Consider the following 25873-nt stretch of genomic DNA (forward strand, 5'->3'; position numbering starts at 1 on the left):
GACTTCCTCATCCTCTTCGAGTTTAGAGACACCAAAATTATATCCAATACCTGATATAGTACCTAGAACAAGGAAGATGCTCATTATACCTTTGTTAAATGTGTATCTATTCCTCTGAGACATATCTTCCACTAACTGTTATATTGCTCATCTGTGGAAGTTTTGTATTTTAAAAGACTGCTGGCAGAGGAAGTGGGTAAGCTTTGTCTAAAAATATGAACTGTTAATGGTTAAACATCAGAGTCAGAGGGGAGCTATTTTAAAGAGGGGACTTTTCCCAGACAGCTGCTACAAACGCCATCAATGGGCAACTCTTTAGTTTTTTTCTTACTGGTTCAGATGCGAGATGAGGAATTTGCATTTGGTATGTAGCCTTTGGACTTAATATGCTGAACTATTTTTACTTCTTGATTGTTGATTACATAGCAATTCCTACCAATGTATAGACTATTTGCTTATAGATTATATTGTTTGGTAGGATTTGAAAAATACTTAACAGTGCACACAGTATCTTTATAGTCCAGGGTCTTACTCAGTTCCTTTGACACTCTGCAAGGACCGTCACAAAACAGCTTACTGGAGCAGTCTGGCCCACGCTGGGCCCTCAGTCTGTGATGCAGCTGAAATATACTGATATTTAACTTGTGGTTCCCATGCTCTGAAAAGACTGGTATACTTTAAGGCATGTTTGGTGAAGACCATTCATTAAGAGAGATTCCAGTACAGAACTGGGCTCCATTCTGAATACACTAGGGTCAGTGGGGATCCATAGCTAAGGAGCAGAAGGTAAGAGGGATATCAAGTTGGGCAAATTCTGGCTGAGCCAATCTACTGGGACGCCTTCGAAGACAGGCGATGGTGATCACAGATACAAAAGGCGGAGAGTGTGTGTGGGGGTCTTGCTATACTGACTTACTTGCAAAAACTGGACTTTACAAGAAAGGGAACACAGGTTGGCCAGGGAGAAGGTTCCAAAGCCTAAGTTTGTCTGTTACAGGGTCCACTGTACACAAATGTGCTCGTACAGGGCTGAGGTAGCAAATACGTCTCCACACTGAACTAATGCTGCGGTTCCACAAGCCTCTTTACAGTTTTTGAAAAAAGCCCAAGGTAACCCTGACCGCACGGGATTCCCAGGCCCCAAAGGAGAGTAACGTGTTTGCCTTCTCGTATCTCATCTGCCCTCATCCTCCAGACCACCACCCGGCAGGAGGAAGCGGACACTGCGCATGTGCCAACGATGCTCCAGCTTGTTGGCTCCCTGGGTTTAGAGGAAGGCACCAGCCGAGTCCGAAGAGGGGCGGGGCCGGGTCGCCTGGACGAGCCATCCTTTCTATTGGTTCCGCAGCACCGTACGTCACGTCGGCGACCGCGGCGCAGTCCTCTCAGAGGGGCGGGGCTCAAAACGCTCAAGGCGAGACCTGGGGCGCACGCGCAGAAGGGAGGGCCTGGGTCAGCGAAGGGGGAGGAAGGGGTGGTGTTCTCGGTTTCCTGGGTTACCTGAGGGGGCGGGGGTTGGGAGTGAGCGGCGGCAGCGGCGGCAGCAACACGGGATTCTTCTGTGAGAGCGCGCGGCGGCTACAGAGCAGGTAAAGGCGGCAGCTGGGCGCCGATAACACTGCAGAGGGCTGGGGATCGGGAGCCCGTTACGGCCTGGGAGGAAGGCGGAGGAGGTTGCTGCCGCGGAGACCAGGACACTGGGGGATTCGGCCCGCGAGCTGACGCGGCTTGGCTCCAGGACCGTCCAGGCGGCAATGCCGCCTGTGACAGAGCCAAGCCGGGCCGGGAGCTCAGCGGGCTCCGTGGACTGCGGCGACGACCGCGCTGTCCCAGACCCTAACTTTATTTCTCCGGATGCTGCGGCGCCCGGCCCCTGCCCCTGTTGTGTGTTTTACCCCGTCCCCAGGCCCGCCCGGGCCGGCGACAGAGGGAGGTGACGGGGTCCACGCCGCCACCCCGCTGAAGCTTTCTCTCCCTGGCGGCGGTGCTAGCCCACCTGTCGTGCCCCGGGCATCTCGGTCCGCGCCTCCCCTGCCTGTGACAACCTGTGTTCGGGCGGGACCCTGTGCCCCTAGACGACAGTCCCTCTCCCCGGGGGTCCCTGGAGACATTCTGGGGTCCCAAGAATTAGGTAGGTGGCCCGTTCACCCCTGCTGGCCACATGACCCGACTGGTTCCCGATGCCACAGTGTGGAGGCCAGCGGTGACTCCTGGTGGAGGGGATGAGCTTGGGAGACTTGAAGAACCGCTTACACCCAGTGACAGCACCGGGTAGTTGTTAGGGGTTGTTTTCAAAAGAAAGAAAATTTGAAGGGAGTTGAATCTTGTGTTGAATACGCTCGTATTGAATTCAAGTCAGTGTTTCCTTGAAGATCGAATTCAGCTTGCATTTTCTCTACGGCTTAACTGATTTATGAAACAAACTGAATTGAGCTTTTCTTCTTGATAGTTGGCTCTTCTCCTCTATTACTTTAAAGTTCTGCACCCAGAAACCTTATGCTAAGTAAAGATAATGACTCTAGGCTTTCCTTTTATAGATGAAGTTAATTAATATCGGGTATCTGTTTAAAAGAACCTTGTAAATACTCCGTAGCTAGCAACTTGCTTTTGCTGTTATCCATGTTGGTACTGTAAAGATGGGAGAATGTTTTTTAAAGATGGGAGAATTTGAAGAGAGGATACAAAGAATAAATGAGTTACTGTAATTTACATGAAAATACTTTTTAAACTATAACATTTTATATATCATATAGGCATTTAGTAAATAACATATTGAGTACCCAGACTTTTTTTTTTGATACTGGGGTTTGACCCAGGGCCTTCACAGACCTCCTGCCTTAGCCTCCGAGAGTGCTGGCGGACGCTGCTCTAAATAGAAAAATGCCCCTTCTTCATGGAGCTTATATTCTAGTGGGGGACTTCACATAATAAGCACAAAATGTGGGCTGTTAGATGGTGTTAAAGACTGTTGAGAAAAAGCAGGGAAGTAGAAAGACAGGGACTGGCAGTCAGTTGCAGTTTTAATTAGAGGTAGTCAGGAAAGGCCTCCTGGAGAAAATGATATTTGAACCAAGTCTGGGAGGAAGTGAGGGGTAATCTATGCCCCTCTCAGCGGGGTGTGCGTGTGTGTGCAACAGAAGTAAAGACACTTGCAGAAGCCCTCAGGCAGGAGCGCACTGGGCATGTTGAGGACTGCAGAGAAGATAATTTGGCTGTGGTGGAGTGAGCAGAGTAATAGTTGAAGGAAAAACTCTAGATAGGTTAGAGGGGTAGGAAACTGAATCGTGTAAGGCCCTACTGTAAGTCTTTGTAGAAGAAGAGTCATCACTTTTGAGTAATAAAGGAAATAAGCAGAATCATTTTTTAAAAGGATCACTGGTGTTTTGATGGAGAAGAGACTTTGTTTTAAGGGAAGGGTAGGGCAGGAGCAGATACAGCGATTCTAGTCCTGTGACTTGGCTGCAATGCAGGCCAGAGACCATGTAGCTTATCAGAGTGGATGTGGTAGTCTTGTTGATTTCTGCATGAATTGAGGGTAGACATTTAAAGGACATTAAACTTTTTTTCTTTTATTGAGTTTATTGGTACATTTTATGTATACAGTACAGTTACACTCATTATTGGGATCTTGTACCTACATGACAGGTCTTGGTTCTCATTTTTTCCCCTTGTCCCTGCCCTCCCTTCACCCCCTCCTCCCCTCCCCATTTACAAACACTTTATTTCCATTTTTTCACTTTCTCATATTTTTTTCTCTTATTACCTTTCCCCTACCCTTCCCACTTTCCCTACACCTTTAGCCCTTTTCTTCCCATTTCACAATGTCAGTTATCTCATTAGGATCTTATGTACTATTGCAGTTTATTCACACCAGAGAAACTATTCGGTATTTACACATGTGTGACTTATTTATTTCACTTAGGCGTATATCCTCAATATGTATCCATTTTCCTATGAATAAGTCTAATTTCTCCTTCTTTATGGCTGAGTTGTATTCCATTTTATAGAAAAACCATTAAATTTTTTTGTCTTAGCTGGGCATTGTGGCGCACGCCTGTAATCCCAGCATGCGGGAGGCTGAGGCAGGAGGATTGCTGTGAGTTCGAGACCAGCCTGGGCTACATAGTGAGTTCCAGGTCAGTCTCAACTACATAGTGAGACCCTGTCTCAAAACAACAACAACAACAACAAAAAAGCCAAAAAATAAATAATTTTAAATGGATCTTCAACATATATCCTAAAAATATATAAAAATGTGAGAGGTTAATAAGTGATCATATGCTGACCTTTTTTGTGGATGTAGAAGATGCCATCTTTATTTATAGGATTAAAAAAAATATAGGGCTGGGGATTTAGCTCAGTGGTTCTGATGCCTGCCTCGCCAATGCAAGGACCCGAGTTTGATCCCTGGTACAAAAAACAAACAAAAAACCCCCAAAACAAACAAACAAGATATTGAGCTCAGTTTAACTAGATATAATACATTTGTCATAAATCCTGCAGATTTGAAGGCAACCCTAAGTGGAAGGCTGGATAAGTGGAAAGTGGATTATATAATAAAATATCAAATAATGTACAATTATATGTGAATCAATATATTTTTGTAGGGGCCGGGGATTTAGCTCAGTGGTTCCACTGCCTGCTTCGTAAGTGCAAGGACCTGAGTTTGATCCCCGGTACAAAAAAACCACATATATGTGTGTGTGTGTGTGTGTGTGTGTGTGTGTGTGTGTGTGTGTGTGTGTGTGTGTGTGTTTGGTATAAACTGATCTTTTTTTATCTTTTTTGGTACCGGGGTTCAAACTTGGGTCCTTATGCTTGCAAGGCAGGTGGCGGAACCACTGAGCTAAATCCCCAGCCCTGTATAAACTGATCTTGAAGTTGATGCTATATCCTCTCTGATATTACTTGCTTTCACTGCTGCTTCTCACCAATGTTTGTTTTTGTACCTCTTAACTCCCCTGGCCTTGTTTATACTAACTGAAAGAGCTCTGATACATTTGGAAATTTTGAGTGCTTATCAAGTCTTAACTGCTGGAAAAATAAAACAGAAGAAAAATCTTACCATATAATGCAAAAGAATAATGCTTAAAATCAGTCATTTTAATTAATCAAGAAAGGAATCAAACACATTCTGAAGAAGCTAGTTGTTTGTTTTTTCTGTACCGGGGATCAAACTCAGACAGGTGCGGTGCCACTGAGGTAAATCCATGGCCCTTAGAAGCTAGTTATTGTTCCATCCAAATGTGATTCTTTGTAACTGAAATCCAAAATAGATGAGGAAATGAGAGCTTTTAGCTATTTTAAATAAGTGGAAATAGCTGAATAGTAGGGTAGAGCTCTACACATAAAAATGTTTAAAACTGCTACCACTAATCTTGAAAAGGTAGAGATGTTCATATAGTGGATTACTACTCACCAATTAAAAAGGGTGCACTATATAGATTATGCAACAAGACAGATAAATCTCAAAATAATTATACTTTATAAAAAAAAAAAGAAAAAAGTAGTACATATTATATTGTTCCATCTGTAAATTCTAGAAAATGAATACTAATCTGTAGTGGCAGAAAGCATATTAGTGGTGGCCTGGGTATGGGGAGAAAGGACAAGGAGGGATTATAGTAGTATACCAGGAAAGTTCAGGGAGTGATTACAACGTTGGGCATTTCTTGGGTATAAACAGTTGGGCATTTCTTGGGTATAAACATATGTTTAAACTTATACAGTTATCCACTTTAAATATGAGCATATTGTTATATGTCAATTATATCTTAGAATAAGTGTTATTTAAAAGTAGCTCTACCACGAAAATATATGAAGGAATCTTAAATACATTCTGGAAAAGGCAAAACTCTGAAGACAGTAAAAAATTCAGTGTTTAAAACAAGAACCAAGATATATCATGTAAAGTTACAAAATCCCAATGATAAATGTAACTGTATTGTTTTCTTTAAATGTACTAATAAACTTAATGGGAAAAAAAGTCAAGTCAAGTGTTTATTGGGGGTTGAAGGGAGAGGGATGAATGAGTAGAGAGAAGCACAAAGGATTTTAGGGCAGTGAGATTATTGTGAAAAATACAATTGAATTCATGTCTCTATGCATTTGTCAGAACTTGTGGCATGTACACAGAAAAAATGAGCCTCGTGTAAACTATAAATTTGGGATTGGAATGACCTGTTAATATAGGAATGATTGTGACAAATGTATCTCTAGTGTTCGATGTCCATATCTGAAGAGGCTTGTGGAGGAGGTATTGGGAGCTCTACTTTCCACTGGATTTTTCCGTGAATTAAAATTTTGTCTAAAAGAGATTTTTTTCTAGAAACTTGAAGAACTGCATATTTTACAGAAAAATTAGTGAAGGGTAGGTAAAACTGAGATACTGTACGGCCTAGAAAAATAATAGACCAGATTGCCAAATGCTTCATAATTTGTGAGTAGAAAGCCATTGATTAAGTCATCTTAAGGGGACCATACCCTCACTTTACCAAAGATAGAATAATCTCTGTATCATAATCTCTTTAGTGCACTACACAGTTTACAGAATAATATGTTGCTTCATTTGACCCTTAAAAAAGCCCTATGAATTAGTGTAAGACAAGGACACTGCAACAATAGCAGCCTTAAGAAGCATGAAGGTGTACATGTGGCAGATTTTGAAAGGGCTTGCTTAGATGTAGGTAAAGGAGAAGGAGAAATCAAAGCAGGCTTTGATTTTAGATTGTATAATTGAGTGATGAGCAATGTTGGTAATTGTTCTTAATTTTCAAAATACTGGTGAAAGAGTAGTAGATTTGGAGATGTGAAATTCATTGATTTTTCCTCAGTTTGATGGAATTAGCTGTTTTATTTCTTTTGTTGGAACCAAAGTAGATAGGATTGTTAAAAAAAAAAAAAAAAAAGCCTGAGCCAAATAAAAACATCTTTGTTTTTTAGATATTTTGGAAATGAAGGGAGGACAGTGGGGGGAAGGTTGAACAAGGAGATTGGTGAAAGGGTTTTTTTTCGTCCTCACGGGAAGAAAAGTCAGGGGCTGCGTTCATGTATTGAGGGAAAGGGACCACTGAAGAAGAAAATTAAAGTCACAAGAGAAAGGAAGTAATAGATCATACATAATCCCAGAGAAATTGGAAAGGTTGGGACCTGGAGCACGGGTGAAAGGGTTACTCTGAAGAAGAACAGTAATGAATCTTCCCATTTTACAAAGAAAATAGGGAGTGTGTCCAGGATGCAGTCTCTTCTCTGTGAAGCAAAGTTATCTGCTGAGATTGAGAGGGAGGATGTGGTTTTGAATATGCTTGGGAGAAACAAAAAATTATCATTCTGATTGGAAAGGGCACTTAACCAGGAACAAGTGACCTAGTTACTGAATAGTGATGAATACCCTTCCAAAACTTGAAATCACAAATGTACAGACATAAGTCAGAGTGGTTAAGCAGTTTTCTCCATAAGCCACCTGTATGTGATACTGTCGAAAGCAAATAGACTGAACATGGGTCGGGGTGAGAAGAAAAGGTGTGACGGTGAATTTAAGGGTGGTGTGAAGCCAAGGAATTGAGAGTGGTAATGAGATGGCTAACTGAAGGGCTGAACCATGGGTGTCCTACTTGATTAAGGAAGAAAAATCAAGTCCATTGGGGTTGATAGATATGGAAAATGAAGAAGGGAAAGAATCGCAGTGAGTAAGGGGCATGATTAAAGGCAAAAATAGACTACTAGAGATGGAAAAATAAACTGTGTGTTATGAAAATCCTAAGTTAAGAGTCTAGAATTGGAGTGGGGTCAAGTGATAAAGGGCTAAAATATAACTTATAATAATGGATAGCCCATGTTAATGATGCTAATTACAAAATCTGCTATTGACTGTGTACTAGTCACAGCATTAAATGCTTTCTGTGGGTTTATAATCCTATAAGGCACATGTTAATATCAGCATATTACAGTTAAGGAAGCTGAGGCCCAATGAGGTTAAGTAACTTTCTCCAAAACACAGAATTGGAAAGTACCTGTGTCTTTCTAGTTCTAGAGTCCTTCTAGCCCTTACTACTAATTCAATGCTGGCCTTTTGCAAACTAGTAAAGAAGAGGAAGGCAAAGTACTTTAAGTCTAATGTGTTAGGATTAATTGTTCTTATATATAATGAAACCCCCACAGTATCAACTCTTATGTGGGAGGAAGGCAGTCATATAACAAAGTTTATAGTAAATGAAGGACTCAAAGATCAGTAGATGACTGCTGTAAATATTGCTACACTATAACCTTAAAACTGAGTACTAATGACGCACAAGTCATCTTGGAAAACCAGAAAATACTGACTTGCCTTCCTTACCTGGAGGCTGAGTGATATAGTGATTTATTAAGAAGAGAAGGTGAGGTGATCTTCTTTGTGGAGGTGGGGATATAGGGAAGCTTCTTAGCAATAGAGCTAGGGTTCCAAAATGTAGGGAATATAGAATCCAGGGAGCAAGGAGGGCTTCCGTAGCTGTGTGTGAAAGGAGGAGTGGGGAGGAAGGACAGTCTTGTAATTTTTTTTGGCCAAACAGTTGCTAATTTGATGAAAAGTATATCATTAATAGTTACTCTGGAAGAGCAGGCATAAACCAGGACTGTCTTGGGCAGATAGAGATGTTTGGTCACACCAGTGGTAGATAACCAGAGGAGCAACATTGGAAAAGGGGTTGTAGATGTTGAGAATGAATGAATGAATTAGCAATCTAGAGTGGCCTAGAGTGTATCTGCCTGAGATATTTTCTGTAATCCCACAATATTGCCCTGAGACGTTCTGGGTACAGTGGATCCTTGACTTATGAACTCATGTTTGTTCCTGAGGGCTGGTTGTAACTCAGGGTGGTCAATTGAGAGCTCAGGCTCCTCTACCCAGCCTTCAAAATCTCTCTCCTGTATACAGGTAGATCTCAGTGTCCTTAGAGAGACATTGACCCAGGATTTCGCCCCACACAGGAAAGGATGTTGTAATGTTCCTTCTAGAACTCTTTAAGGGTTAAATCTGTATGTGAGACCCCTTGGAAGCACAAGTGGAAAGCATTCAGGTCGTAACAAGATTTGTTCATAAAGTTAAAATTAAAATTCTAGTTGTTATCCAATTTGCTTGTATGTCAGGCTAGTCGTAACTCAAGGGTCCACTGTACATGTTTTTAAAAATCATTATTGCCGGGGATTTAGCGCAGTGGTTCTGCCAGCTGCCTTGCAAGTGCAAGGTCTAGAGTTCAATCCCCAGTACCAAAAAACAAAAACAAACACACACACACACACACACACACACACACACACACACACAAGTAAAATCATTATTTGTGCATGTTTATATTGAAGAATAGAGATGTTTATTTTGGGAAATTTGTACCTGCATATAACGTGCTCATTTTCAACCTCATGCCCCTGCTGCCTTTCCTTCCCCCTCCCTGATTTCCTTCCCTAGCTCTCTCTTTTTTTTTTTTTTTTTTGGTACTTGGGATTGAACTAGGGTCCTTGCGTTTGTGAGGCAGGCAGCAGAACCACTGAGCTAAATCCCCAGTCCTTCCCTTCCCTATCTCAAAGAGTGTGTCTTCTAGTTTCCTTTTATTGCTCCTTTATTTTATTTTATTTATTTATTTTTTGGTACCAGGGATCAAACTCAGGAATTTGCACTTGCGAGGCAAGCGCTGGCACCACTGATCTAAATCCCTGGCCCTTGCTCCTTTATTTTATTAATTAATTCATTTATATTTTAAGTTTCTCATATAAGAGAAAGAATGTAACATTTAACTTTCTGAGTCTGGCTTACTTCATTTAACTTGATGCTCTCAAGTTCCATCCATTTTCTTTTTTCTGGTACCAGGGATCGAACTTGGGACCTTGTTCTTGCAAGTCAGGCAATGACACTACAGAACTAAATCCCTGGGCCCCCATTCCTTTTCTTGCAAATGACATGATTTCATTCTTTGTGGCTGAATAACATTCCTTTGTGTATATGTATATGTCACACTTTCTATATCCATTTCATCTTTTGAAAGGCATTTAGTCTTGTAGACGGTGTTATTTTCCTAATTTCTTTTTTTTTTTGTACCAGGGATCGAACTCTGGACCTTGTATTTGGGAGGCAGGTGGTGGAACCACTGAGCTAAATCCCCAACCCCTATTTTCCTAATTTCTTTTTCAGTGAGTTTACTATTGGTGTACAGGAATGCTATTAATGTTTGTGTGTTGATTTTATATCCTGCTATCTTGCTGAATTTGTTTATTAGTTCTAGGAGTCTTTGGTGAAGCTTTTTTTTGGGTCTTCTACATGAAGGATTAGGTAGTCAACAAATAAGGGTAGTGTGACTTCCTTTCTTAAGAATATACTTTTCTTTCTTTTGGCTGATTGCTCTAGCTAAAGTTTCGAGTATTATATTGAACAGGAGAGATGAGGTGGACATCCTTGTCTTATTCTTGATTTTAAAGAAAAAGCTTTCAGTTTTATCCCATTTGGTGTAATGTTGGCAGTTAGTCATAAATGGTTCATGGGTCGGGGATTTAGCTCAGTCATTCTACCACCTGCCTCACAAGCACAAGGTCCTGAGTGTGATCCCTGGCACCAAAAATAAAATAAATACATAAATAAATAGTTTTTACTTATTTATTTGGTACCAGGGATCAAACTTGGGTCCTTGCACTTGTGAGGCAGGCAGCAGAACCTCTGAGTTAAATCCCCAGTCGTAAATGTTTTTTATTGGCTGGAGATAAGGTCCTTCTATACCTTTTCTTCAGAGTTTTTATCCTGGATGGTGATGGATTTTGTCAAAAGCTTTTTCTGTTTCAATTGAAATGACTGTGTGTTTTTTCTCTTTTTTTTTATGTTATGTATTACATTTATTGATTTGCATATCCTGAACCGTTTTTGCATCTCTGGGATGAAGTCTCTTTGGTTACCTCATATGATCTTTTTAATGATTTATCACATTCTCTTTGCCATTATCTTGTTTTTGTTTGTTTGTTTGTTTGTTTGTTTTTTGTACCAGGAATCGAACTCAGGTCCTTGCAGGCAGTGGCATCACTGAGCTAAATCCCCAGCCTTGTTTGCCATTATCTTGTTGAGGATTTTTACGTCTATATTCATTAAAGAGACTGGCCTGTAGTTTTCTTTAATTGAATCTTTGGTTTTGGAATCAAGGGAATGGTGGCTTCCAGGAATGAGTTCAGCGGTCCTTTACTTTCAGTTTCATTGAAGAGTTTGAGGAGTATTGGCATTACATCTTCCCTGAAGTTTGTGTAGAATTCAGTGGTGAATCCACTGGGTCCTGGGAGTTTCTTAGTTGGTAGGTTTTTTTTTATTACTGTCTCAATTTCATTGCTTGTTATTAGATTCTTCTTGTCTCAGTTTTGGTAATTCATATGTCTCTAGGAATCTGTCCATTTCTTATGGATTCTCCAATGTATTGGTGTACAGGTTTTCAAAGTAATTACTAATTTCAGAATTTAACAGTGTTCATTGTGATTTCACCCTTGAATTCCTACTTGCATTAATATGTACTTTTTCTCTTTTTGTTACGATTGTCTAAGGGTTTATCCATTTTATTTATTCTTTCAAGGAACCAGTTCTTCAATTCATTGATTCTTTGTATTTTTAGTCTGAATTTTATTAATTGCTGCCTTTATAGTTTTCTTTCTGTACTAGCTTTGGATTTGGATTGTTCTTGTTTTTATAGGACCTTGAAATGCATCTTTGGTTATTTATTTGGGCTCATTCAGTTTTTCTAATGTGGGTATTTACAGCTATACTTTCCTCCTAAGACTGCTTCCATTGTGTTCCATAGGTTCTGGTATGCTATGCTAGCATTATTGTTTGATTCTAGGAAATATTTGGTTTCTTCTGTGACCCATTGATTATTCAAGAATGTATTGTTTGATTTCTATGTGTTTGCATAAGTTTTGTTTTCTTTTCCATTGATTTCTAGTTTCATTCTACTATGATAATATGCATGGGATAATTAGATTTTTTTTGTATTTATTAAAGCATGCTTTAATATGCTTTAATAGTATGTGATCTGTTTTGGAGAAAGTTCTATGTGCCTCTGTGTAGAATGTGAATTCTTTTGTTGTTGGGTGAAATCCTCTGTTGGTATCTGTTATATTCATTTGTTTGAAGGTGTGGTTTGACTCATATTTCTTTTTTGTTTTTTTTTTTGTCTAATTGATCTGTTTGTGATTCTTTCCATAGAAGACCCATAGAACTCTACCAGAAGACTTAAATCTCATATGAAACTTAGCAAAACAGCAGAGTATAAAATCAACAGTGTTTCTACCCACCAATAATGAATCCTTTGAGACAGAAGCCAGGAAAACATTGCCATTCACAGTGGCTTCACACAAAAAAATTAAATACCTAGGAACAACCTAACCAAGGATGTGAAAAACCTTTACATTGAAAATTACAGAACTCTAACGAAAGAAATTGAAGAGGACATTGGAGTACATTTCTGTCCCTCCTTTTCTTCCTTTCTTTCTTTTTTTTAAATTTATTTTTCAGTTCTTTCCTTTTTAAAAAAAATGTAGGCAGTCGAAGAAGCCGGTGGATATGACAAGTTAAAAACTAAGAGAGACCTGGAAATAAAACTAGTAATGTCTCCTCAGTAATTTTGTTGTCATCAAAAGGATGAAAGTCAGGAGATGCATTTTAAACCAAGACAGACAGACTTCGTAAGAACTAAAATGTATGAGCAAAAACTGGAATGGGTAAGAAATGTTTAGAATTCATAGTTTGGATGGAATACTGGAGATTTTACATCTAGAGTATAGACTAACTTTAGGGTTCTATTTTTTCTGCACTATTTTGGGGAATGGTCTAGTCTTGTCCTACCTGTAAGATTGTTCTGATGAATTTTCTATTTTCTAGGGATTTATCCTTGTACATATTTCTTTTTTAAATTTAACTGTGTCTTTGTACATTGTAAATATTTTCTGGTTAAGTATATTTAAATTTTTGTTATAGCATTTGATTCTTTGTTAAATTCAGTGTTTAGTAATTTTTGCATATTTACATCTGCATATTTAAGTACTGATGAGCTTTTAAAGAATAATAGTGATTTTTCTTTTTCTTTTAAAAATTATCTCATCAAAATGAGATTTGCTATAGTTCTTAGTAGTTATGTAATTTACTTGTCTTCATTCCTTACATGTAAAAGTAATAGTCATACTTGCAGAAGTATTATTTGAACATTATAATTGCTATGATGAGTTTGAATGAGGGTGAGGACAGTGAAAATGATTTCCTCTTACATCGTAATAATGTGATCTGTTTCAATGGGCAACAAAACATACTTATCAATTCATAAAATACATTAATTGTTATTGGTTTTGGTCATTGATTAATTGAAGTGTAAAATTCCAAACTTAGTATATGTGCTGCCAAAGTGAGCACTGAAGTGTAAAATTCATATTTCCTGGCCAGTGGCAAAAGATTTTTTTTCCTGGTGTGACTTTTAAGACTGCTGCTTTATCCATCAGTTCACTCTTATCCTACTTTTTATATTTACTTTTCTAGACTGTTGAACTTTACTGCATTATAACTTAAGGTTTGTTAAAGATTAAAAGTTTTTGCTGTTTTCTAAATTTTCTCTTACCAGTGCTTTCTAGGACACTGATACATACTGACAATTATTCTTGAAGTTTTTTCTTTCTTTCTTTTTTTTGGTACCTGGGATCAAACTTAGGATCTTGTGCTTGCGAGGCAGGCCATGGAACCATTGAGCTAAATCCCCACCCCTCTTGAAGTTTTTTCTATGTTAACATTATTTAAACATTTTGGAGAATATTTTTCAAGTCATTCATTCTCCACTCCTGAAATAAATTTATTTTCTCTGTATTTTAAAAAAGATAGAATATCAGTAAGGTATTTTGACAAAATTGGTTATGCACACCATAAGGAGGTATTTGAAATATGTAACTGTAATTTTAAATAGATCCTGATGCCCACACTTTCCTTATACTCTCATAAAACAACGCCAAGATACATTTAGAAATCATCTAGGTTTTGTTTTAAAATGTGTCTATAAAAATTAATGGGGGTCAGAAGGGTTAGACATCTTGCTTGAGATCCTAAGGAGAGTTTGAGGCAAAACAGAAACCTGTAAATGCGAGTTTTAGCCCAGTCTTATTTTACCAGATAGGTTCTGAATCAGTCCCTACAAAGGGGAGGTGGGGACCTCAACTTATCCCATGACACACCCCACCCCAAATAAGTTCACTGACTTTCATCACAGAAAAACATTTCAGTTCACATCATTGAGACACGTAGGCAGATTTATTAAGCGGAATCAAAGTGATACACAGAAAGAGTGCAGGTTCTGAAACGGTGAGGTGCGTTATGGTCTGTGGTTGAGGGTATTTTTGTGCTCTTGGGAATCTGGGGAATTTGTAAATCTGTAGCATTGGGGAAAAAGTGCAGGCCCGATTTACAGGTGACAGGCAAGGGCCCAACTTACAGGTGTATTCTATATTTTTTCAGTCTTAGAAATTTTGAATGAGTTGTCTGGAAGGGTGAAAAAGGGTTGTAATATTTATTGTATGATTTTGATTATATCCTGAAGCTGCAGTTTTCTTAAAAGTACAATTTTAAAATTACAGTTTTCTTGTTCCTACCTATCTTTATTTCTTCTACCTCAATACTATCAGCCTTTTGGACATTTTAATGCATTTTAACAAAGTAATCTTCTCACTGGATTGAGTCTGAGGAGGTCTCCAAAAGAGGAGATAGGGACCTTAACTCAGCTCACTAAATAGCTTCTTGGTTTTTGTCACAGAAGAATCAGGATGGGTCCATGTGAGACTTAGGGGATCTTTATTAAGCACAGTTAGAAAGTCAGACAGAACAGGAAAAGGACTATAGCTGCAGCAGCAGGAGGGGACACACTGTAATGAGGAGGTTCAGACTAGCCTTCTCAAAAGGGAAAAGGCCAGCTCTTATGGAACAGCTGAGGTGTGCCAAAGTCCAGTCAGACATTATCTCAGTTCTGGTGTCTTGGCTCTAGAGGAGTCCTTTGGCTTGAGAGGGCAATTTGGGTCCTATAAATGATTGTCCTTCCTTCAGTTTCTGTCATGGGGTAATTTCTTTTGTAGGGAATGTAATCCCATCATGAAGTGGTCTACAAGTCTGCTTTTCATGAAACCTGAGGTGGTAACTGATTTGTAAACTTCTAGGTATCACACCAGGGGTCTGGAAATGGATGTTGCAAAAAGCTGGCAATCGGGTGTCCCTGCACACTCTGAAAAATTACTCTACTCTTATTTTGGTGTCTTGAAGGAGGGATGACACAGACTAGGTAGATTTAGGGCTAATAAACTTTTTCTATAATTGATTTAATCAATTCAGGTTTTTTTTGTTTTGTTTTGTTTTGGTTTTTTGGTACCGGGGATTGAACTCCGGTCCTTGTGCTTGCAAGGCAGGCCACCAAACCGCTGAGCTAAATCCCCAGCCCCAGTTTTTTTTTTTTTTGTTTTGTTTTGGTTTTTTGGTACCGGGGATTGAACTCCGGTCCTTGTGCTTGCAAGGCAGGCCACCAAACCGCTGAGCTAAATCCCCAGCCCCAGTTTTTTTTTTTTTTTATTTTTAAAGGAAAGCCAGCATGGTGGTGCATACTTGTAAGCTCAACACTCTGGGAGGCTGAGGCAAGAGGATTTCAAGTTTGAATTGGGGCAACTTGAACTGTTTCTTAAAATAAAAAGGCCTGGGGATGTAGTTCTGAGCACAATCCCCAGTATAACACACACACATCCATGCATACACACACACACACACACACACACAAGGTAAGATAATTGTATTCTGTACAAATTACAGTAGATATGAAGAAACTAGTGCTGTCTGCTCTTGCAAGTTATTTTCAAAGCTTGTAAATATCTACATTCAGTATTTCTAAAACTGGTTTTGTAGACTCTTTCATTAGATGCAAAATAGATATGAAAAACTGTTGATAATTATAGAGTTGGTATATATACTTCTTTATTCTATTCATTTCAGATTTAAATATCTAAAGTGTTTAGTGTTTCTCTAGGGGGCATGAAAGGCTAGCATACTTATAACTGAGAACTTTCAAACTGTATTTTCTAAATTATAATCTTTGACATAGTATGAATAAAAATTTATCACTGAACCTTTCTAATATAAAAATGTATAATGTTTTTGGTGTACATGAGTACCTTTCTAAGTACCTTCAAAGCTTGCTGTTGAATACAGAAAGACTTCTACAAATGTGTCTATTCAGTTAGTATTAAATGAATATTTTTTCTGCTATGAGGGATTGAACCCAGGGCTGCACACCTTCTGAGGAAGCAGTCTACCACTGAGCTATATCTTCAGCCCTTTTTATTTTTTTATTTTGAGTCAAAGTTTTACTAAATTGCTCAGGCTAGCCTTGAACTTGCCATCCTCCTGCCTCTGCCTCCCAGATTGCTGTGACTAGTGGCATATGCCACTGCTCTTGGTTCCTACCTAAGGAGTGTATAATCTAGTTTGGAAAGAAACAGTACAGTGTGATAGATGCTAAGATAGAAGCATGTAGAAAAGTAATTAATTGGGAATTAATGGGAATTTTTATGGCAAAAACAACATAAAAATGAAAGTGTTGAAAAAGTAGCTCAAGTAATATAGTACAGTGTGTTAGGAGATGTTTTGGGAGATTGGAAAGACTAAAAGGTGGAGGGTATTGCATACTGTGAAAACAGAGTTGGAATCTTATGCCTTATAAATTGGAGTGTCATTTGTGATTCCAGGACTCTGAGGGACAATTTTAGCAGTTGTAGGATTTGGACTGGATGGGAACCAGACCATAGATAGGATGTCAGATTAGCAGGTTGTTGGTAAATAGACAAAGGAGAGACGAAATGAGAGCCTAAGAATGTTTCAGCATAAGGTTAAAGGAAAAGGACCAGATTCAGTATGGACCTTCAGGAGTGTGGTGATGTTAATAGCTAATGATTATTTATCTTTCTCTAATCTGTCAGTCGCTGTATGAATTCTATATGAGCTCTTGCATTTATTTTTAATATTCACAACAACTGTAGGTACTCTTATGATCTTAGTTGTGGAGATTAAAAAAAAAACTGTGGCTTTAGAAAGAGGAAGTACCCAAGATTATAGCTCTGGTGAATAGTATGAACCAACAAGATTTCAAGAGGGAGAATTTGTCTGTACCCCAGATGAGGCGCTATTCCAGTTTCTCTCTGGGAAGAGGCTGTATACTGAAATAGGAATGTGGAAGGAAAAATTGTTTGTTGGAGAGAGCAATAAATATGTACAAACTGCTGAGAGATTGCCTGAGTCTGAATCCCAGCACTGATAGTAGCTCTTGGACCTTCAGGAGTTGCCAACTTTACTGTGGTTCAGTTTCCTAAATGTGGAACAAATACTAATGGTACATATGTTTTTTTGAACATTAAGCCAGCCATGTCAGTAAACTACTTGTAGTAGCTTTAGATGTGTGGTAATCAGTCATAACAGGTGTTAGCAAGATCTCATTATCATCTGCAAAAATCCGCAGATTTCTTTTGAGGACAGGTAAGTTTGTATAAAACTTCTAGCATATTCATTCCAACAGTGGGGTAAAACAAAAGATGTAAAGATGAGATGATTTACTTGGATGGGCCTTAATGATTCGTTTAGTACAGGTTCACTAAAACCAGTGTCTCAGAATTTCCATCTTTTTGTGTTACTCGGGTTCAAGCACAACTTCTTGAGATAATTGGCTGCCTAATTTATTTGAGGGAAAATTACTTGTGAAGGGTTTAAGTTTGGTACATTTTGGTATATCTGCCTCAATCGCTACATGGACCCCCAACCACAAATACTTGCTCTGACCCCTATAAGGGAAGGAAGGGACAGACGTGCCAGAACTCTCTTCCAATGCCCTATAAAGCTTTCTGCCTTTTCTTTGTTCGAGGCTGCTGGCGTCCTGCTTGCCATCAGTCCACCTCTGCCCAGGTGAATAAAGTCTACCTCTTTGCTTTCACTAGCTCGCTCAGATGGTCTCATCCCTCTGCAGTTTGTTACATTAGCCTCCTTTAGAATCTGAATGTTAAACTTCTGTTAAGCTGATATCCTGTTCCTGTGTTATCTTTATTTCTTGGCCACATTTGTCATACAGGAGCCAGAGTGGCCTCTCTTCCCTGGGCCAGCCACAAGTTCCGAGGGAGTTCAAGGGAATGGAGAGCGTTAACTGAGACTTCGTGGGCTTGAAGAGAGGGGGAGGTAAACAGGCAGTGTTGTTTGTTGGCTCCCTGAAATATGAAAAAAAAAAACAATTACTCTTTTTGGGCCACTGCTTTCTTAGATTTCCATCCTCTCCCAAAACACTGGTCTTAATACATTTTAAAAAAATGTCCTTTAACAGCCCACACATTTCTACATAATTGAAAATATTTCATTAAATACATTTTATGTGTTGACTTCCAAGTGCATAACAGAATAAATGTAGGAGCAGTATAATCATTTATTTCCATATACTGTACACTGCTTAACAATCATAATGGTTTTGTATTTTTAACGTGTTTCATGTAAGTCAGAGCCACTTTTACACCTGTGATACTAAAATTCTAATTAGAGCTGAAGGTGTTACTTCTTATTAAAATGTAAATACAGTACTTCTTTCTAGGAGGCACAGCATTTCCCCCCTCCAGGTCATTTATTTCTTGGTTAAATGAAAAATGTGGAAACATGGGAAAAGGTAACATGAAGCCGTAAAACAAGAAGTCAGAAATTTAATTGGCAGCAAGTTCGTTGTGCTTAAGGGGTGAAAACAGCAGTATTCTTAAGGTTTGTAGAAAGAGGAAGTACCAAAGTTCATAAGGCTGGTGAGTAGTGTGAACCAGCAAGATGTCAAGAGGGAGAATTATGTAGACCCCACAAGAAGCACTATTCGGGCTTCTCACTGGGAAGAGGCCATAACTGAAACAGGAATGAGGAAGGAAGAGTTGATTTGTCAGGGGGAGTAGTCGATGTATACAAACTGCCGAGGGAGTGCCTAGACCTAATTACTGACATGATCTAGCAGGTCGCGTTCTGAAAGAGTTTGGCTTTGAGAAATCCCCCTAAACTTTATGCGGTATCAAAACAAAAATGAAAACAAACAAAAAAAATACTGGATAGGAATCTCTAGATCTGCCCTCTAAGTCCTATGATTTGGGAAATTTCTTTCTTTTTTTTTTTTTTTCAGCTTTAATTGAGTTTATTGGTACATTTTAGGGATACAGTACAGTTACATTCATTGTTGGGATCTTGTATCTCTACATGACAAGTCTTGATTCTCATTTTTTCCCTTTACCTCTGCCCTCCCTTCACCCCCTCCTCCCCTCCCCATCTGCAAACACTTTATTTTCATCTTTTCATTCTCTCACATTTTTTTCTTTTCCCTTTTTACTCTTCCCCTACCCATCCCACCTTCCCTACACCTTTAGCTCCTTTCTTCCCATTTCTAAATATCAGTAATCTTATTAGAATCTTATGCATTGTTGCAGATTATTCACACCACGGGGAAATTTCTTAACCAAACACCTGCCTTAATGTTTTTCTCTGTAAAATTCTAAAGGAGGCTAATGTAACAAACTGCAGAGGGATGAGACCATCTGAGCGAGCTAGTGAAAGCAAAGAGGTAGACTTTATTCACCTGGGCAGAGGTAGACTGATGGCAAGCAGGAGGCCAGCAGCCTCGAACAAAGAAAAGGCAGAAAGCTTTATAGGGCATTGGAAGAGAGTTCTGGCACATCTGTCCCTTCCTTCCCTTATAGGGGTCAGAGCAAGTATTTGTGGTTGGGGGTCCATGTAGCGATTGAGGCAGATATGGTTTTTTTTTTTTTGGTACCGGGGATCAAACTCAGGCCCTTGCGCTTGTGAGGCAGGTGGCGGCACCTCTGAGCCAAATCCCCAGCCCTGAGGCAGATGTGTCGATATTTTCAGGTGACTTGGCAGTGGAAAGATGCTGTGCTTTGTAGTTGTTATCTCTACGCTGGCAACATCCTATCCTGTGTTCTGTGTTCTATCTGCTCTGAGATAGTATGGCAGAGACAGCACCTGCATCGGCTGCCTGTTTTTCTTTCTTTGTATCTTGTCAAATTGTAGCTTGGAATTACAGAGCATATTCATTAACCATTTCACTACCAGGTCAAGCCCAACAGTTAATATGGTCATTAATCTATAGGTTATCTAATTCTCTGAATATTGATTATAGAGTAGATTCTCATTCTGAAATAATTAAATGAAAACTGTGAAAGTTTTTCTTTTCTGCCAGTCAGTTTATTACCTCAGTGTTAGTTAAAAATATGAGTATGGCAGTTTCTTCTTAAAAATGATTGTGTTCCAAATGCAAAGAATGCAAAGGATTTTCCCTTAACAGTCAATGCCATGTATACATGAGATGTTCCTGTGTGTAGGATTTCTCTTCTTCAGGGCATAGAATATATTAGGCACGAATGTGGCATTGAGAGATTGGAAAACCTTGGGAAGGGTATAGAGATGCTGAGATTACCTCATTAAGCTTACCTGGGCTGCTTTTTGCCTTAGTGCTGCTGCCGGTACTTTTGGAGCTCCACTGAGATGGTCACAGCCACGGTGGCTTGGGGAGGTACAGGAATCTCCTCTTTTGCTAATTCTTTCCCTAATAGGTAGGGTACCTCAGGAAACTGGAGCAGGATATGTTGCTGCAGTTCAAGCTGGAATTCATTTTCCTGTGGAGGTATAGGTTGTTACACTCTGTAGTGCCTATAATTTAAAGACGTAATAGCATTTTCTTCTTGAAGCATTATACTGTATCTGAGGAGCTTGAGGCTTCGATCCCAATTTTATAAGAACTCATAACCTCCTAACTTTCAGTCAGATGTCGTTTGACTCACAGTCAAGAGAATCAAGTTCAGTATTTGCCAAGAAGGGCCTGAGCTCTAAACAGCTGCTATCATTTTTTTGAAGTTTATTGGTCAGTGCAAAATGAACATGTCCCCAGAGATGGTAAATTGTCAGTAATTATGGGCTTGTGATTTGTTTTATGGAAGATTTAAATGTGTGAAGCCTTTTATTGCTAAAGTGGTTTTTATGGGTTCTCTTGTTCATGTTTTCTAATTTAGATCTTTAGTTAAGGTATTATAGTTTTGACTGATCAGCATTTTAAATTTCAAGGTGGGTCAGGAATTTAGCTCAGTGGTTCTGCTACCTGCCTCACAAGTACAAAGTCCTATGTTCGATCCCCAGTACTCCCCAATAAATAAATAAATAAATAAATAAATTTCAAGGTGCACTTTAGAAAGCAAAGCTATTAAAATGTTTCTCAACTTTTCATATTCAGTAATTACCAAATTTTGCTTTCAATGTCCAATATTGCTTCACTATAAAATTGGATAATAAATATACTTTGGAAAATTATTATACATAATCCATTTTATATGAAGTATACAGGGGCTCATATTAATAAATATATTGTATTTTTAATAAGCTTTCCATTTTGTTTTGTTTTTGAGACAGGATCTTGCTTTGTAAGTTAGCCTTGAACTCTGTGTTGCCCAGGCTGTCCTCCAACTCCCAGTGATCCTCCTGTCTCAGCCTTCTAAATGCAGGTGTGTGGCACTGTGGCCTAGTTAGCTTTCTATTTAAGTCTTTAGTTGGGAATCATATTGGTGGTGATTGCTTAACACATCTAGTGTTGACCAAAGAATTACACAGTCAGCTTAGATTAATGAGCATTCTCTTGCTTAAATATAATTTAATCTGACTAATATGCTTTAACTAGCTTATATTTTGGAGAGAATTCTATTGATATGAACAAGGTTGGTTTGTAGTAACCCTCCTTTCTCCAAGTTCCTGCATTTAGCTTTGAGCTATAGTAACAAAAGTTTGTAAAGAGAGGTTTTAAAATTTAGTTTCCATGTGTAGAGATTGAAATCTAGTGGATTTCAATAAAAGCTCTGCATAATATTTAGAGATATTATTTAGTGTTAAAGTGTAATTGTCTAATTTTTATTTTAGTGTTAAAGTCCAATATGTAGTTTTTAACAGACTGGACAGAGAAGAAAGCCTGTATCTTCTAAATTCATTTATTTTTTTTCTAGATAATTAGTTCCAAAGATGTCATATAACTCTTAAGACAACTGACATGGGAATTTGGGGACCTTTCTAGTTCCTGAACCTCACCTTTTGTACCCTGTATATGGTGGAATTACAGAATATGATGTCTGAAGTTTCTGCTTTTGTGGAAATGTATGATTTAAAATTATTCATATTCATTCCTTTATTCCTGTTCCTTATGAAATTTTATAAGTGGTATTTTGTTTCTCTCTGAAGCTTTTTTATTGTAGTGATGTGATATAAAGAATATACATGAAAGCTGGGTGTGGTGACATCTGCCTGTAATCCCAGCAGTCGGGAACCTGAGGCAGGAGGATTGCTGTGAGTTTGAGACCAGCTTGGGGTACATACTGAGTTCCAGGGCAATCTGAACTACATACTGAGACCCTGTCTCAAAAAAAAAAAAAAAAAAAAAAAAAAAAAAAAAAAAAAAAAAAAAAAAAAAAAAAAGAGAGAGAGAATATATATGAGATACGTAGAGAAATTGTGAGTTTAATGTAGTTTAGTCCATATAAATTGATCTATAGTTTCAAGAAAGCTGCTTCAATTGCAGCTTTTTCTGAATTCATGTCATGGAAAATGCAAATACTCCCTTGCTTTTATTTTTGTTGCTGCCTTGGAAAGTACCACCCCCTGTTAAGTTAATTGGTACATTTAAAGCAAACAATACAGTACATTTATCATTGGAATCTTATACCTTTACGTGATATGTCTTGGTTCTTATTTTTTTCTCATACCCCTGCCCTCCCTTCAACCCCTTCACTCTTCCTTATTTGCAAAGACTATGTTTCCATTAGTAGAAATCTGTTTTCCCACCATCCTGAAGGAAGGCTGCAATGATCTTTTCTTCCTCCAGATGGCACACTCTGCCATAACATTGGGCTGGTGCTGCACGATTAAATAGAACCACAGTAGTGTTTACTGATGTTGTATAATCTCCTGGGATCTATGCAGCTCCTCTAGAGGAGGAAGCCAAACTTCATACTGCTCTGTGTGTCTGGCTAGATTCGCCACCTGCTGCCTTTAGGTCTTTAATTTTTAGTACTGTCTGATGCTGCTGTGTGCATAATTAGCTGTTCGAAACATTCAGAAACTAGTGAAGAGAGCTTGAAAAAAGATTAATGTATATGTGTTAAAATAGTAAATATTGTTTGAATTAAAGAGTTTGTGGAAAGGGGAATTATAGCACAGTGGACCCCTTTTTCTTGACATGGGCTACTTAAGGAGGAAGCTCAGTAATCTAGGGGCCATTCTGGTCCTCTTACTGAATTTGAGACTTTAAGCTCAATTTCTAAGCTCATTGCAATAGTGAATCCAATGTCCTTGATAGCACTGACCAGAACACAGAAGGGACAAGCATTAAAAATGATGTTATATAGGAGCAGCCCTAAGTTTAAGAGTGTATGTGGGTCATGACTTATTTTGGGGGGCAAGTATGATAGTTCTATGTATCAAGAAGTTAAATGTATGAAAATCCACAATACTGAGCGTGTAGCTTAATTCTGTAATCTTGTAGGTGGATAGTACATTTTAGGACTCACAGAACTAGAACAGAGCTAAAACATCAGAGTCAGCAGTCTCAGTGTCTACAGGAAGTTTCACTCAGTAAAGCAGAGCCATTGTTGACTTACTTCATTGACTATTTCATTTTCAGAAGGTAAAGGAAGTAAGCAAAGGATCTGGTAACTCCCAATGCCTAATTTTGACCTGTTGTGAGAACTTAATCAGACAAGGAGACATAATGGGAATCCTGAGAGAAAGGCCATGTCATCCGTGCAGTAAGTGAGTCAAATTGAATGCCTTCTATGTGGCCAGTACTATTCTAGATGCCAGGGAACTAACATTAACTACAACAGACGCAGCCCCTGTCCCTAAGAAGCTTTCACTTTAGAGCTTATTACGATTTGTTGTCCCAAAAAGTAGCCTCATGGATATTGCAATAATCTAAACTTTTATTTCATTTTAGACACCAACTTGGCATGTGTGCAGTATTCATCATCTGAAAGTGCTTGTTTCAGAAATCTGAAAATTCTAACATTCTTCGTTCCCACATTGTCTGTTTTTCAGTCTCATACAGGTCCACCTTTTCTCGATTATCTAAGGTTTCTCCTTGTCTGTTAACATTTGAATGGCTTCTTCTCTTCCATGCCCAGCCTGTATCCTATTTTAGATCATGTGGACCATTTCTCACCTTTGGTTCTCTCTCACTCCTGCTTCTCCTATCTCTACCCACCCAAGCTCTCATTTCTAGATCAGTAATGTAGTCTGCAGCCTGTACTAGCAAGTGCAAAGTCCTGAGTTCGATGCCTGGCACCAAAAAAAAAAAAAAAAAAAAAAAATAAAAAAAAAAAAAGCAAAAAAAACTTTGTCAACTTAGTTGTGTGTGGTGGCACATGCCTGTAATCCCAGCACTTGGGAGGCTGAGGCAGGAGAATCGCTATGAGTTCAAGGACTACATGAGTTCAAGGCCAGGCTGAACTACATAGTGAGACCCTGTCTCAAATCAAAACAAAACAAATTCCTCAACATATGGCCTCTTTCTGTAGCTGCTATTTTTCCTGTTTTTCTAATGCTACTTTCTCAGAAGAGTAATCTGTATTTGCACCATTTTCTTATTCCTTCTGGCATTGGAAACCATAGGTGAGGGTGGCATAACTATTGAGAAGGTATACATTTTGAGTGTTACTGAAACTGGAGTGAATGGCATAGTGAGTTTAGTCTCAGTAGTTACTTCAAAGAAGTTGGTATTGGCCTAATGGACAGAGGACTCTGCTCACTTGGCTTAGGGATAGCTTTGCCCTGATAGTAGATTCTGCAGTCTTAACTCTTCTCTTGTGCATATTTCCTAGTTGAGAGCGCCGTGAATCCAGTTAACCAGTCTAACATGTAGAGAGTTGTCCTGATCTCCCTCACTTCCCAATCCGAATTACCACCAAAATGTTGCTCATTTTAACTTCTGAATGTAAATTTATTGAAATTTTACTCTCTGCTGTTGCTCTAGAAAATGGTCTCATCTTTTGCTTGACGTATTAACAACAGCCTGGAAACTGGTTTCCATGCCACTACATTTTTTTCCTCTAAAATATGTTTTCCATTTTACCTGTAGAACTATCCATCTGCTCAAGATTGTGCTATTCACATGTTTAAAATAATCCATGGGCTTCCTGTCACCTATATTACTACTTGTATCTGTGGCTATCAGCCATTGTTCATGAGAATCACTTATGAAGCTTGTCAAACATGCTGATGCTTAGGGCCCTCTACAGCTTTAGTGGGTTGGAGTCTCTGAAAGTGGGGCCTAGACAAACTCCATAGGTGATTTTCATGCAATCACTAGCCAATAGATTAAACTCCAAGGTTCGTACCAAAGTCTTCTATCTTCTGGTCTTTGCATTCCACTCCCTCTGTCCTTGTTTTTCCTGTTCTTCATTTTGCAACCATGACACCAAAGTTACTAAAGTTTTCTTGGTGACTTGACTTGGTGTGCTCATTCTGTTGTGAAATGCTTTTCTTCCCTCCTTTTTTGCCTTTACCTGTACAATCTCTGCTAAGGTTACTTTAACTCAAAGATTATCTCTGTAATGCAGATTCCCTGACCACTCAAGTGGGGCTAAATGCCCCTTAGCAGTATGTAGCACCCTATGTGTTGGTTTGCCCTTGCAAAGCTTTACTGAATAATTGGAAATAATTTGTGAAGAAAAGGAAGAGGTAAAGTGGTCAAATGAACTTCTATTAAAATAGCATCTGTAGGAAGAGAAAAGAAAGATGTAATATATATATATATAT

At 38.8% G+C, this 25873-nt stretch overlaps 1 protein-coding gene across 4 annotated transcripts in view; it reads left to right on the forward strand.

Moving 5' to 3' along the window:
* The first annotated feature begins 1414 nt into the window (after positions 1-1414).
* The window catches only part of Lyst (lysosomal trafficking regulator), a 196312-nt gene continuing 171853 nt past the window's right edge, over positions 1415-25873 (forward strand). For 3 of the 4 annotated variants that reach the window (XM_033761845.1, XM_033761846.1, XM_033761847.1), the window contains exon 1: positions 1415-1589. The gene's annotated coding sequence lies outside the window, so the exon portion shown is untranslated. Of the gene's footprint in view, positions 1590-23741; positions 23870-25873 lie in introns of all 4 variants that reach the window. The other variant, XM_033761844.1, reaches the window with a different exon arrangement.

The sequence above is a fragment of the Fukomys damarensis genome, unplaced genomic scaffold (assembly GCF_012274545.1).
Source record: "Fukomys damarensis isolate Sample0158 unplaced genomic scaffold, DMR_v1.0_HiC HiC_scaffold_10, whole genome shotgun sequence".
Lineage (NCBI taxonomy): Eukaryota > Metazoa > Chordata > Mammalia > Rodentia > Bathyergidae > Fukomys > Fukomys damarensis.